The sequence below is a fragment of the Hyla sarda genome, chromosome 2 (assembly GCF_029499605.1).
Source record: "Hyla sarda isolate aHylSar1 chromosome 2, aHylSar1.hap1, whole genome shotgun sequence".
NCBI lineage: Eukaryota > Metazoa > Chordata > Amphibia > Anura > Hylidae > Hyla > Hyla sarda.
The window spans coordinates 44,697,479-44,712,528 of NC_079190.1; the positions used below are offsets into that span (position 1 = coordinate 44,697,479).

Sequence of the window (15,050 nt, forward strand, 5' to 3'; positions counted from 1 at the left end):
GGATCGTGGGTGTCTTAGAAGCCCGCGATCTCCCTTCTACTCCGGGTCACCGGGTCACCATAGACCCGTAATGACCCGGAATCGGCGCAAATCGCAAGTGTGAATTCACTTGCGATTTGCGCCGATCGCCGACATGACCCGTGGTGTAATGACCCCCTGGGCATTTGCACGGGGTGCCTGCTGATAGATATCAGCAGTAATCCCGGCCCGGTCCCCGCCCGGCGCGCGGCGGGGACCGAAATTCCCACGGGCGTATGGATACGCCCTTCGTCCTTAAGTACCAGGACGCAAGGGCGTATGCATACGCCCTTTGTCCCCAACAGGTTAAGTACTACAACATCAATTGTTTTACTTCATGACAGTGCCCATTTAAGTACCAGGGAGCAAGGTCGTACCCATATGCCCGTGGTCCTTAAGGGGTTAATCTTCTCCCTTTGTGCTGAGTGTGCTGAGCTCCTCTGTGTGAGGGAGAAATCTTCACCAATCAGAGCTATTTTTATATTACAAATACTGGCAGGGTGTCTAAAATACCAGCTGTGCTGATAAAATACCAGCCAGGTGGCAACCCTAAGTGTGTGACATGGTTGTAATAATTATTGGGGAGATTTATCAAAACCCGTGAAGGGGAAAAGTTGATCAATTGCCCATAGCAACCAATCAGATCGCTTCTTTCATTCTTAACAAGACCTCTGAAAAATAGAAGTGATCTGATTGGTTGCTATGGGCAACTGGTCAACGTTTCCTCTCCACAGGTTTTGATCCCTGATTGTCTTCATATCTAGGATGAGAATCTTCTGACACAGTGAGTAGCCAACCATTTCTGGGCATAAGACATCAGAACTTGCTGGGTGCCCTACGGTTGCCTGGACAACTGTACCCCCCAGCATCAGCCGCCTCTCACCTCATCACATGGCGCAGATCGGGCAGCAGTTTTGGACACTTCTGTCATCCACATTTTGCTAACACTATTTTTCACACACACAAATAAAATAAATGAGTCGAACAAGTCAAAGAACAGTTTAAACAAAGGGGAACTTTATTTATTATTTATTGAAAAGTTTGTGTAGGGATTTTATGTAACCTCCATCACTCACAAAGAGCGGACAGTAACTAACTCAGGACAGGAAAAACCTCCAGAGGGGAGGAAACCTGTAGGGAATCCATGGCTACTGTACTGCCCTTCCTCTGGGCATACTAAAGGAGGTTACCTCTAGAATTTGGGCAAAGTGTCCGTGTATGTGCTGCCCCACAGCCTGGAAGGTGTGCATCTAAGATAGGAAAAGAAAAGAGAGATTAGTTACATGTTTATTATAGAAATGCACATGGAACTGGTCAAAAAGATGTGATACTTACCAGTCACAGGCGGGTATGAATGTGTATTCCTAGGTTCCTACAGTTTAGGCCCCTCACTGATGACAATGGTGATGACATCACATGTGTGATCTCACGGGAGTTCTATTTGAGTCGTGCTGCTTTCTGATTGGCTGAAAATCAAAAAACCTTTTTAACATATTCTGCATGACTTATCTCAGAGATTTTTGGCAATTGTTATTAAAATGGCTCACTCCCTGTGGGTACATTATATTTGTTTCTCCTAACCAGACACTCAGTATTTGTAATATCATTTGGTGGCCCTAACAGCCTGGGCCCATAGGTTTCTTACACAGATCACTGCGGCTCTGGCAGGCTCAATGGGGGAGATTCATCAAGACCTGTCCAGAGAAAAAGTTGCAGAGTTGCCCGCAGCAACCAATCAGATCACTTATTTCATTTTTGAAAGGGCCTCTAAAAAATTAAAGAAGCGATCTGATTGGTTGTTATGGACAACTCAGCAACTTCTCCTTTGGACAGGTTTTGATAAATCTCTCCCAATGGGCAGCGCTGGCTGCTGGGACGTCTGACAAGTGATGCCCCTGACGTTGTGGTACGGAGCGGAAGGATATTATTCGTCAGACGTCCCGGCAGCCAGTGCTGCTTATTGATTTAAAGTGGTTGTGGCTCCTGATGCCAGTTCAAGATCAGGCAGCATAGGCCGAGATTTACATACTGCATCAGTGATCCCCTGTGGCTGTCCAGCAGTTGCAAAACTACAACTCTTCGGCCTTCGTCTGTCAGGGTATACTGGGAGTTGTAGTTTTGCAACAGCTGGACAGACATCTGTCAGAAGGGGGGGGATAAATTAAATAAAAAGATGTTAAAAAAAAGCAATGTGGGCTTTGAAAAAGGCCACACATAAGTAGTGTTTGAAGGAAAACGGTCACTCGTTCACCACACTAGACCTGATACACCGGTTATAGTGTGGGTGTTGGTCACGAGAGCACTTGTGCCTTCTGAGCGCTCACATGGCCAGCACCCATGAACATTAAAATCCAGCCGGCGAGCCGCCTCCAGCGTGCAATTCAGCGCAGGAAGAAGCGGACCTTCAGAGGGACACCGCGCCGGACTACAGGTACGCATATCGGTCAAGGAGCTTGCATCGGTCTCATGTTCACCTGCACTATAACCCTGTGTATTGGGTTTAGTGTGACTGAATGGGTGACCGTTTTTTCCTTTAATCCCAGTCTAAGCCTAGGAAGAGACGCAATTTTTGTTTGAGGTTTTTTTTAGCAAAAAAATGTGGTGTCCCGGTACCGTATTGCACACCGTACCTTTGTTAGGGGTCCCCAAAGTCAGAGTTCCTAGTAACTATGGGATTCTGCTTCTTTAGTCTTCCCCTAGTCACCCCTCATATAGTTAATATATTGCTCAAATAAAGGTAAATACTGTATAGAAAGTGTGTACTTACCTTGCATAATGTCGCAGGGCCTGCGGGTCATGTGACTGTAGTTTAGTCTCTATGGTAGGTAAGAGGACCTTTGGAGGTTCTGGGTCATGTGATACCCACAATACCTTGTAAAGCTGATTGACAGATGGTGGCGACCAATCCTAAAACGGCCAGCCCCTGCCCATATAAGGGAGCTGCGGCCATTAATCACTCTCTTTCCTCGTGGGCTGCTGATGAGTAATGTTCTGCGTAGCTGTCATCGGCAACCACTGGGCCAAAGCCTGGCGGCCTCGGCTCGAATCAAACAGTGAGTTCTTACAAACTTTCCCGCTACTTCTAGCAAGGACCCTGGACCTAAACATAAACCTAAATCCAGCGAATCTGCGCATACTAAATCCTACTAAGCTAAAGAACTTACAAAAGTCCCAACCATACGTCAATCTCAGCTAAGCTGTACATAGACTTTGTTATAAAGACTGTTCCTGTTATCCCATGTTGCAGAAAATCTTCAGTGATGTTTCTGAAAGTTTTCAGCAAAGCTCTGGTTGTGGACATTACATTTATTCTACATCTCCCTATAGCTTTTGGGAAGGGTGGCGATAGGCCAAGCATCACAGTATTAACCCTCACCCTGGCGTCACGACTGACAAGAGTTAATTATAACCGTGATATACCTCACAGCAACACCCCAACTGCCATACACCCCCCCCCCCCCCCCAAGGCACCACAAAGCAAAAACACAACAAAAAACTGCTGTCACAATTCGGCAGGCTGGAGATGGATCCTCTGTGCCAGAGAGGGATTGGCGTGGACCGTGTCGGTGGACCGGTTCTAAGTTGCTACTGGTATTCACCAGAGCCCGCCGCAAAGCGGGATGGTCTTGCAGCGGTGGTAGCAACCAGGTCGTATCCACTGGCAACGGCTCAACCTCTCTGACTGCTGAGATAAGCGCGGTACAAAGGAGTAGACAAGAGCAAGGTCAGACGTAGCAGAAGGTCGGGACAGGCGGCAAGGTTCGTAGTCAAAGGTGGAATAGCAGGAGGTCTGGAACACAGTATGGGTAACACAGTAAAGCTTTCTCAAGGCACAAGGCAACAAGATCCGGCAAGGGAGTGCAGGGGAAGTGAGGTATAAGTAGGCAAGGAACAGGTGCAAGCTAATCAGGGTAATTGGACCAGGCACCATCATTGGTGCTCTGGCCCTTTAAATCTCAGAGCGCTGGCGCGCGCGCGCCCTAGAGAGCGGAGCCGCGCGCGCCAGAGCATGACAGCCGGGGACCGGGACAAGTAAGTGACCTGGGATGCGATTCGCGAGCGGGCGTGTCCCGCTATGCGAATCGCATCTCCGCCGGCAATGTCAGTGCAGCGCTCCCGGTCAGCGGGTCTGATCGGGGCGCTGCAAGGAGAGAAACGCCGCGAGCGCTTCGGGGAGGAGCAGGGACCCTCGGCGTAACAGTACCCCCCCCCCCTTAGGTCTCCCCCTCTTTTTGTCGGGATATCGCTCCACCTGGGACGAGGACATTGGGAGCGATTGTAGAGTCTCCTTCTGGGGGACAGTGAAGTCCTGGGTACACTCATGAATGGCAGACCGGTCAGAAGGAGTGGGAATGGGGGGGGGGGGCAGAAGGTGAGGCTTGGCACGGAGCAGAGTGTCACCAGGACGGGGACTATGAGGAGGCAAGGCACAGTCCTGACAGGCCTTGGGGAGACCAGGCACAGGAGGAGACACTGAGGACCGACAGACGGGGCTGGGGGCAGACGTGAGGCACTCCTTGCGGCAAGCAGGACCCCAATTCTTGATCTCCCCGGTGGTCCAGTCAAGGGTGGGAGAATGGTGCTGGAGCCATGGCAGACCGAGGAGGATTTCAGAGGTACAGCCGGGCAAAACCAAAAATCAATTTCCTCGAGATGCGGTCCAATGTTCATAAGCAGGGGCACTGTGCGATAACGCACAGTGCAGTGCAGCTTGACCCCGTTGACCGAAGAAATATAGAGCGGCTTGATGAGACGGGTCACCGGGATGCAGTACGTATCAAGCAAAGAGGCCAGAATAAAATTTCCAGAAGAACCAGAGTCCAAGACGGCCACAGCAGAGAAGGAGGAGTTGGCAGAAGGAGAAATCCGTACGGGCACAGAGAGAGATGGAGAAGCAGACTCCGTACCCAGAGACGCCAGGCCCACATGAGTAGGTTGTGTGCGTGCATTTTCCAGACGTGGGGGACGAATAGGGCAATTCACCAAGAAATGTTCGGTACTAGCGCAGTACAGACATAGATTTTTATCCCTACGGCGAGACCTCTCTTCAATAGTCAGGCGAGACCGATCTACTTGCATAGGCTCCTCGGCGGGAGGCACAGGGGTAGATTGCAAGGGATACCGTGAGAGAGGTGCCCAGGGATTAAGGTCTTTTTCCTGGCGGAGTTCCTGGTGTCTTTCCGAAAAACGCATGTCAATGCGGGTGGCCAAATGGATAAGTTCATGCAGGTTGGCAGGAATCTCTCGTGCGGCCAGCACATCTTTGATGTTACTGGATAGGCCTTTTTTAAAGGTCGCGCAGAGAGCCTCGTTGTTCCAAGATAATTCGGAAGCGAGAGTACGAAATCGGATGGCGTACTCTCCTACTGAAGAATTACCCTGGACCAGGTTCAGCAGGGCAGTCTCGGCAGAAGAAGCTCGGGCTGGTTCCTCGAAGACACTGAGAACCTCAGAGAAGAAGGAGTGTACAGAGGCGGTGACAGGGTCATCGCAGTCACAGAGCGGTGTGGCCCAAGACAAAGCCTTCCCAGACAGGAGACTGACCACGAAAGCCACCTTCGACCGTTCTGTAGGAAATTGATCCGACAACATCTCCAAATGTAGGGAACATTGTGACAGAAAACCACGGCAGAGTCTAGAGTCCCCATCAAATTTGTTCGGCAGGGACAAGCGGAGGTTAGGAGCGGCCACTCGCTGCGGAGGAGGTGCAGGAGCTGGTGGAGGAGATGGTAGCTGCTGTTGCAGATGCTGTAGCTGCGACTGAAGTTGCTGTACCATGGTGGACACTTCCGACAGCTGGTGACTTAGATGAACGATCTGTCGGGATTGCTGGGCGACCACCGTGGTGAGGTCAGAGACAACTGGCAGGGGAACCTCAGCGGGATCCATGGCCGGATCTACTGTCACGATTCGGCAGGCTGGAGGTGGATCCTCTGTGCCAGAGAGGGATTGGCGTGGACCGTGTCGGTGGACCGGTTCTAAGTTGCTACTGGTATTCACCAGAGCCCGCCGCAAAGCGGGATGGTCTTGCAGCGGCGGTAGCAACCAGGTGGTATCCACTGGCAATGGCTCAACCTCTCTGACTGCTGAGATAAGCGCGGTACAAAGGAGTAGACAAGAGCAAGGTCAGACGTAGCAGAAGGTCGGGACAGGCGGCAAGGTTCGTAGTCAAAGGTGGAATAGCAGGAGGTCTGGAACACAGTATGGGTAACACAGTAAAGCTTTCTCAAGGCACAAGGCAACAAGATCCGGCAAGGGAGTGCAGGGGAAGTGAGGTATAAGTAGGCAAGGAACAGGTGCAAGCTAATCAGGGTGATTGGACCAGGCACCATCATTGGTGCACTGGCCCTTTAAATCTCAGAGCGCTGGCGCGCGCGCGCCCTAGAGAACGGAGCCGCGCACGCCAGAGCATGACAGCCGGGGACCGGGACAATTAAGTGACCTGGGATGCGATTCGCGAGCGGGCGCGTCCCGCTATGCGAATTGCATCTCCGCCGGCAATGTCAGTGCAGCGCTCCCGGTCAGCGGGTCTGACCGGGGCGCTGCAAGGAGAGAAACGCCGCGAGCGCTTCGGGGAGGAGCAGGGACCCGGAGCGCTCGGCGTAACAACTGCCCACTCATTTCTTTTCTCACAAGATGCCATTGGGGTGTGTCACAGGGTGTGAAGGTGTGAGGTGTATGTTATAGCCCAGGGGCAGATGTTATTGTGGTAGCCCTTGGGGGGGGGTGTTAGTAGTGGGGGTATTTTTTCGGTAAATGAGGGGTGAATGTTAACCCTGTAGTTTGTGACGCCAGGTTGAGGGCTAGTATGCTGAGATGATTCTCCGGCCTATCGCCGCCCTTCCCAGTAACGATAGGTGCATAAGAATAAAGACTGAAGGTCCACAAGGTAGTTGAATTTGAACTTGCATAAACTTTACTTAACGGCTTGCGGTACATCCACAGAGTAGTAACAGCCTTAATCAAACAGTCTCCATATACCTCAATGACTGACAGATGTTGCGGACCTTGACTTTAGACAATAGTCTCTGAATTCAGGGTATATTGCGAAGATCCGACCGGATTTAGGGGATAGATAAGGTCCGGTGGTCTTGCAGAGTGTTTAGGGATTGATAAACTCACAATTTGGAATAAAACAGCCGTCGCCGCAAGGCTAAGGCCTAGACTCACTGATGACAGCAGCGCTGATCCTTTCTCGTCAACAGCCAGGAACCAAGAAATTAATGGCCGACGCGCCCTTATATGGGCAGTGGCGTGACCGTTTTGATTGGTCCAGCCATCTGTCACTCATCGTCACAAAGGAAATGAGTGCATTACGTCACAAGGACCTCCAAAGGTCCTCAAGCAGAAATACCATAGAGTTCATCCGACCACGTGACCTGCAGGTCCTGCTACGCTTCTAACAGGTAGTTAACTATTTATATAGCAGCAATGAAAGAAGGTAAATGGCACTCACCAGTGTCGTAGTATAACAAACTTGTTTATTCCATAAAGTGCAGCATAATGACAGACAAGGCAAGGGAGGACTTGGACGCCGTCCACGTAGCGGTGATAGCTATTTCGTGTGCGAGGCACACTTCCTCAGACCACAGTGGTCTGAGGAAGTGTGCCTCGCACACGAAATAGCTATCACCGCTACGTGGACGGCGTCCAAGTCCTCCCTTGCCTTGTCTGTCATTATGCTGCACTTTATGGAATAAACAAGTTTGTTATACTACGACACTGGTGAGTGCCATTTACCTTCTTTCATTGCTGCTTTCATATGGACTGTTTTCAAATAAATTGAGCACCCCAGGTCGGATTTACTGCAGTTGCCACTCTCAACACAGGTGCACATGAACTTGCCAAAAGCCACAATAAGCAGTGCTGTGCCGAACGCTATTTCTGCATCTACCGTAACTATTTATATACATTTTATACAGTTAAACTTCCACAAATAAGGAACATATGATTAGATCAATGACTATAGGGGTGAGAGGTGACCAGGGGTGGACTATACAAAAGGACCCCGATGTCCTAGAGACTCTGGTTATAGGGACCCATAAACAAAGGTATCGGTAGGATTCGGTACCGGGACACCACAAACCCCCTTACTTAAGATAAGTCGACCTCGAGGCCTGTCCCCTAAGACAGAGGGACTAGGACTAGAACAGGTTGATCTATAACTTTGCTATGCATCCTAAGTAAACATTAAATACATTTACATTCTCTGATACTCCTACTAGTATCTGGACTAGACAATAGAAATCTATCTAGACATTGGTGCTATCTAGACATGAATGCTATCTAGACATCAACAAAGATATCTATCCTTTAGTTTCTAGCTTCTTAGACATTTTCCTTAAGCTTACTAAACATTCTAAGCTTAGTAGACAATTAGGCAGCTATCTGACATATAGTTGCTAGCTCCTAAGACACTTTTATTGGCTCTCTACACATTCTTGGAGGCTAAACTGAACATTAATATAACTCTCTATACATGAGACTATCTAGACATTAGTTCAGCCCTATATACCTTTAGCGTCAAGCTGATTAGACAATTTTATTATTATCTCACACATTTTATTTCTTTGCCAACAATAAGTTACCTGCAAGTACACATAAGGTTATACTGGCTAGCCGGAAGCTAGGTCACAGTAAGGGTGGCTGCTAGGGTCTATCGGCTACACGCTACTTACCCCTAGAGCACTTTCAAAACAACCTAACTAGGTTATTCCTAGAATTACGTGTTTAATTCTGTATTGGCAAGAGCACCTACGGGCCAGGCAGAGGATCTCACACATGCAATGAAAGAGAAGAAGAAGTGTACCTAACAGTGGCAGGGATTGGGTATGAATATGCTACAATTCCTAAGTGTTTTCTTAAGTGAGATATTTATTTTGATGTATGTACTAGAGAAACTTGAGGTAGTACATTTAAGTTAGTAATCTAGAGTACTGAAAAGTGATTGGCAGAACATTGAAGTGGGTTATCAGAGGTACTATGTGTGCAGGTACTAAATGTGAGTCCTGGTACCTTATGGGTAGTTTGCCCTGTGTAGTCCTTTGAGACCGCCGCAACACCACCTCCGAGTCGTCAGGAGTTCCTTCACTTGAGGATTCTTCAAGAACTTCAGTCCCCGAGGGACCAGCTGGGGGGCTGGAAATGGAAGCAACATCTTCAGTTGAACTGAGGGGTTCTCTTAACCTCTTCAGGACATAGGGCATATGGATACGCCCTGCATTCCGAGTCCTTAACCCCTTAACGACGCAGGACGTATATTTACGTCCTGCGCCGACTCCCGCGATCCCGCATCATATCGCGTCGGTCCCAGCGCTCATCAACGGCCGGGACCCGCGGCTAATACCACACATCGCCGATCGCGGCGATGTGCGGTATTAACCCTTTTGAAGCGGCGGTCAAAGCTGACCGACCCTTCTAAAGTGAAAGTGAAAGGGACCCGGCTGCTCAGTCGGGCTGTTCGGGACCGCCGCGGTGAAATCGCGGCGTCCCGAACAGCTGACAGGACACCGGGAGGGCCCTTACCTGCCTCCTCGGTGTCCGATCGGCGAATGACTGCTCCGTGCCTGAGATCCAGGCAGGAGCAGTCAAGCACCGATAACACTGATCACAGGCGCGTTAATATACGCCTGTGATCAGGATGAGAGATCAGTGTGTGCAGTGTTATAGGTCCCTATGGGACCTATAACACTGCAAAAAAAATGGAAAAACAAAGTGTTAATAAAGATCATTTAACCCCTTCCCTAATAAAAGTTTGAATCACCCCCCTTTTCCCATAAAAAAAATAAAACAGTTTAAAAAAATAAAAATAAACATATGTGGTATCGCCGCGTGAGTAAATGTCCGAACTATAAAAATATCATTAATTAAACCGCACGGTCAATGGCGTAGGCGCAAAAAAATTCCAAAGTCCAAAAAAGCGTATTTTGGTCACTTTTTATACCATTAAAAAATGAATAAAAAGTGATCAAAAAGTCCGATCAAAACAAAAATCATACCAATAAAAACTTCAGATCATGGCGCAAAAAAATAGTCCTCATAACGCCCTGTACGTGGAAAAATAAAAAATTATGGGGGTCAGAATATGACATTTTTAAACATATAAATTTTCCTGCATGTAGTTATGATTTTTTCCAGAAGTGCGACAAAATCAAACCTATATAAATAGGGTATCATTTTAACCGTATGGACCTACAGAATAATGATAAGGTGTAATTTTTACCGAAATATGCACTGCGTAGAAACGGAAGCCCCCAAAAGTTACAAAATGGCGTTTTTTCTTCGATTTTGTCGCACAATAATTTTTTTTCCATTTCGCCGTGCATTTTTGGGTAAAATGACTAATGTCACTGCAAAGTAGAATTGGCAACGCAAAAAATAAGCCATAATATGGATTTTTAGGTGGAAAATTGAAAGGGTTCTGATTTTTAATAGGTAAGGAGGAAAAAACTAAAGTGCAAAAACGGAAAAACCCTGAGTCCTTAAGGGGTTATGGACGGAGGGCGTATCCATACGCCCGTGGGAATTCCGTTCCCTACCGCTAGCCGGTTGGGGACCGGAGCCGGATGCCTGCTGACATCGTTAGCCCCCCCATTTCGGCGATGGCCGCAGATCGCTGGACAATTCAGTCCAGCGATCTGCGGCGATTCCGGGTCAATCGGGTCTCCAGTGACCCGGTGACCCAGAATTACTGGCTGATTGAGGCACTACCAACAAAATAGAACCAGATCATGTAAAATGACTTTTATGAACACATATGCAAAAAATACATGCAATAAAAATAATAAAAAGAGGATAAAATAAGGCACTACAATAGCAGTCACAGAAGATGGGAGCAGGCAAGTGGTGTAGCCCTACATGGAGTACAGGAAATAACTGGTGTAGCATAGAAAGTACAAATGTAAACATGGAAGAGGTCACTGGATATTATTGAAAAATGTCTATAAACATATGTGTAACAAATAATGTAACAGTGACACATCAAAGAATGTCCTAAATGGGAAAGAGTACAATAAACAGAGAGTAGCCAAGGGAGAAATGAATGAGACACCATAAAGTCCTCCTGCCATGCAGCCACACACCTACCTCCTCCTACCCCAACGTACGTTTCGCCTGTGCTTCGTCAGGACATATGGCATATGGATACGCCCTGCATTCCGAGTCCTTAAGGACTGAGGGCGTATCCATACGCCCGTGGGAATTCCGGTCCCCACCGCTAGCCGGTTGGGGACCGGAGCCGGATGCCTGCTGACATCGTTCAGCAGGCATCGCGGCATATCGCCCAGGGGTTCATTTTGCCCCCCCCCCCATGTCGGCGATGGCCGCAGATCGCTGGACAATTCAGTCCAGCGATATGCCGCGATTCCGGGTCAATCGGGTCTCCAGTGACCCGGTGACCCCGAATTACTGGCTGATCGGGGCCATTTCTGACGGCCCCGAACAGCCATAGCCTGCAGGGGTGAGGTGGCACTGGTGCCACCTCACGATCGCCCTGATTCGTCGGCCGGACGAATCAGGGCGTAGGTCTACAAAAACATGCGAGTGTAAAAAATGAAGATTGTGAATTTTCTCCTTCACTTTGCTGCTATTCCTGTGAAACACCTAAAGGGTTAAAACGCGGACTGAATGTCATTTTCAATACTTTGGGGGTTGCAGTTTTTATAATGGGGTCATTTATGGGGTATTTCTAATATGAAGACCCTTCAAATCCACTTCAAACCTGAATTGGTCCCTGAAAAATATCGAGTTTGAAAATTTTGTGAAAAATTGAAAAATTGCTGCTGAACTTTGAAGCCCTCTGGTGTCTTCCAAAAGTAAAAACTCATCAATTTTATGATGCAAACATAAAGTAGACATATTGTATATGTGAACCAAAAAAAATATAATCAGAATCGGAATCAGAATGATAACTAAGAGCATCCCAGAGTTATTAATGTTTAAAGTGACAGTGGTCAGATGTGCAAAAAACGCTCCGGTCCTTAAGGCCAAAATGGGCTTGGTCCTGAAGGGGTTAAGACAGGTGGTGTAGTGTTATCAATATCTGGAACAGTCACTGGAGCAGGACTGATGTTGGGTGTAGCAACCAATGGTGGTTGACAGGTAGCAACAGCCACTGGCAACTGACTGGGTGGTGCAACCAGTGGCGGCTGGCTGGATGGAGCTGGGAACGGTATACCCCAATACATAGTAGGCTGCTGAGATGGGAACAAAGGAACGTCCATAGTGGGATGAATTCCTTCTCCCGGCACATATTCTCTCATTGGCCTTGGTGGAGGTGGAGTAGAAGTAGCAGGAGGATAAGGAGGAGATGGGCCAAGCATATCTTCCTTCAGGCACACTTTTATCCTATTTCGGTGGACCACCTGTGGCTCGAACCCGTCTTTTTGTATCTCGTACACGTCCGATTCTGGATAAGGAACCGCAGTAATGGTGTATGGCTCATTTTCCCACAAGGAGTCCAGTTTATGGGTTCTAGGAAATTTTCTGAGCCACACTTTATCTCCAAGCCGCAAGGCCTGAGCCGAAGCATGTCGATTATAATCTTTCTGCTGGCGTTCATGAACTTCACCCATTTTCTTCTCAACAATGTCCTTGGCTTCCTCAATTCTTCGTTGATGCTCTGACACCCAACCTTGGGAAGCCTGAGGAGAATTGTTGAAAGGTGCCTGTAGCTCGAAGGTTCGATCCTTTGGCAATTGGCCATGTCGGCCCATCATCAGGAAAAAGGGCGTATACCCTGTAGAGCAGTGGACAGTGTTTTTGTACATTTCCAGTAGTTCAGGCAACAGCTGAGGCCACTCTTCGTGATTTGAGACTGAGCATCTGGATGAACACTTGATTGATCCTCTCGCAGAGCCCATTCCCTTGGGGATGGTAGGCCGTTGTCCGGAGCTTCTTGCAATCATGAAACCGGCAAAGTTCCTGGAACAACTGGGCTTCAAGGGCGGTCCCCCAATCCGTGAGGATCGATTCGGGACACCCCAGAGGTTGGATCCAAAGTCAATAGAAGAGCAGCAGTCTTGGCGGTAAGATCCTTGACAGGGACCACGACCACCCACTTGGAATAATGATCCACCATAGTTAGAGCATGACAATAGCCAGATCGAGTGGGGGCCAGCTTCACATGATCCAAGGCAACAATTTGATTCTGCCTTTCTGTACAGATGGGATGCAAAGGGGTCTTGCGTCCCTCCGTGGGTTCTTTATCACGTTGCACACGGAGCACTTGGCACACCATTTCTCGATGTCTCCCCGCATCCCAATCCAGTAAAATCTCCTTCTGACGGTGATCTCTGTCATATGGACCCCGAAGTGTCCGGATTGATCATGATAGGCATTCAGGACCATGGCTGCATCTCTTCTGGGAACCACAATCTGATGTATGCGGTCTCCGGAAACTGGGTCCAGGGAATTTTGGTAAACCAGCCCCTTGTGCAGGAACAGGCAATTCCTCTGCCGCCAAAACCGCTTCAATTCAAAGTCCCCGTAGGCCTTGCACACCCGAGTGGGCACTTTCTTGTGGAGGCAATAGTCTAAGAGGTCCCCGATAACCCAGCTTTCATCCTGAAGTGTCTTCCATGTGGACAGATCTTCAGGGACTTTGGGAGGTTCAGGTCCGTCACCCGCCTGGGCAGTTAGAGCATTCTGGCTCACGAACCTTTTGTAGAAGGGAGGCATTTCCACATCTTCCCACACATCTTCAGCAGGAGGTGCTTCTCCCGGGGCCATGCGAGAGAGTACATCCGCATTAACATTGGTTTTCCCGCTGCGATACTTAATGTTAAAATCATAGTTGGCCAACCGAGAGGCCCAACGCTGTTCAAGAGCTCCGAACTTAGCAGTGTTCAAATGGGCCAAGGGTTTGTTATCAGTGTAGACCGTGAAGGAAGTAGCAGCTAGATAGTCTTTAAACTTCTCAGTAATGGCCCAGACCAGGGCCAGGAGCTCCAGCTTGAAGGAGCTATAGTTGGTATCATTCTTCTCAGCACCTCGAAGATGCCGGCTGGCATAGGCAATCACCCTCTCTTTGCCATCTTGCACCTGAGATAAGACCGCCCCCAGACCTTCAAGGCTAGTGTCTGTGTATAAACGAAATGGCAGACTGTAGTCAGGATACACCAAAATGGGGGGTTCCGAGAGGAGGTACTTCAGGGCTCGAAAGGCATCTTCTTGTTCTTCGGCCCACTGTATGGGAAGCTTCCCATTATAATTATGCCAGGCAGTCCCTCTCAGTAATTCGGTCAAGGGTCCAGCAATTTGAGCAAATTGGGGAATGAAGCGCCGATAGTATCCAGCAAACCCCAGGAAACTTCGGACGTCTCGCACCGTCCTGGGTGTAGGCCACTCTTTCACAGCACTCACTTTGTCTGTATCAGACTGGACTCCTTGAGCACTGACGACATGTCCCAAATAGTGTACTTGTGGCTTTAGCAAATGACATTTGGAAGGTTTAACCTTGAGTCCATGTTGGATAAGGACTTGGAAAACTTCTTTCAGGTGATCCAGGTGTTCCTGATATGTCCGAGAATAGACGATGACGTCATCTAAATACAACAGGACACTGGAAGTTAAGATGCCCCAAGCATCGCTCCATTAGGCGTTGGAAAGTAGCTGGTGCATTGCACTGTCCAAAGGGCATACTCTTGAACTTGCAGAGACCCATAGGGGTCACAAATGCGGTCTTCTCTCTATCCTCTTCTGCCATTGGCACCTGCCAGTAGCCGCTCGTCAGATCCAGTGTGGAAAAGTAGGCGGCCGACCCCAACGCAGTCAAGGATTCTTCAATGCGAGAGAGAGGATAGGCAACCTTATGAGTTATGTTGTTCAACATCCGGTAATCCACGCAAAAGCGGATAGTTCCATCTTTTTTCTTCACCAGGACCAAAGGTGCAGCCCAAGGACTCTGGCTTTCCTGGATGACATCGGCCTCTTTCATCTCCACGAGCATTTTCTTTATGTTCTGATACATCCCAGGAGCCACAGGGCGATGTCTCTCTTTAATGGGTGGATTGTCTCCAGTGAGAATCCTATGT

At 48.7% G+C, this 15,050-nt stretch overlaps 1 long non-coding RNA gene across 1 annotated transcript; it reads right to left on the bottom strand.

Moving 5' to 3' along the window:
* Positions 1–1,013: 1,013 nt before the first annotated feature.
* On the bottom strand, positions 1,014–1,417 carry LOC130358428 (uncharacterized). Its single transcript, XR_008889519.1, has 2 exons — positions 1,354–1,417; positions 1,014–1,268 (listed from the first exon to the last, which is right to left on the bottom strand). It is a non-coding gene; the product is annotated as an uncharacterized LOC130358428 (long non-coding RNA).
* Positions 1,418–15,050: the final 13,633 nt, after the last annotated feature.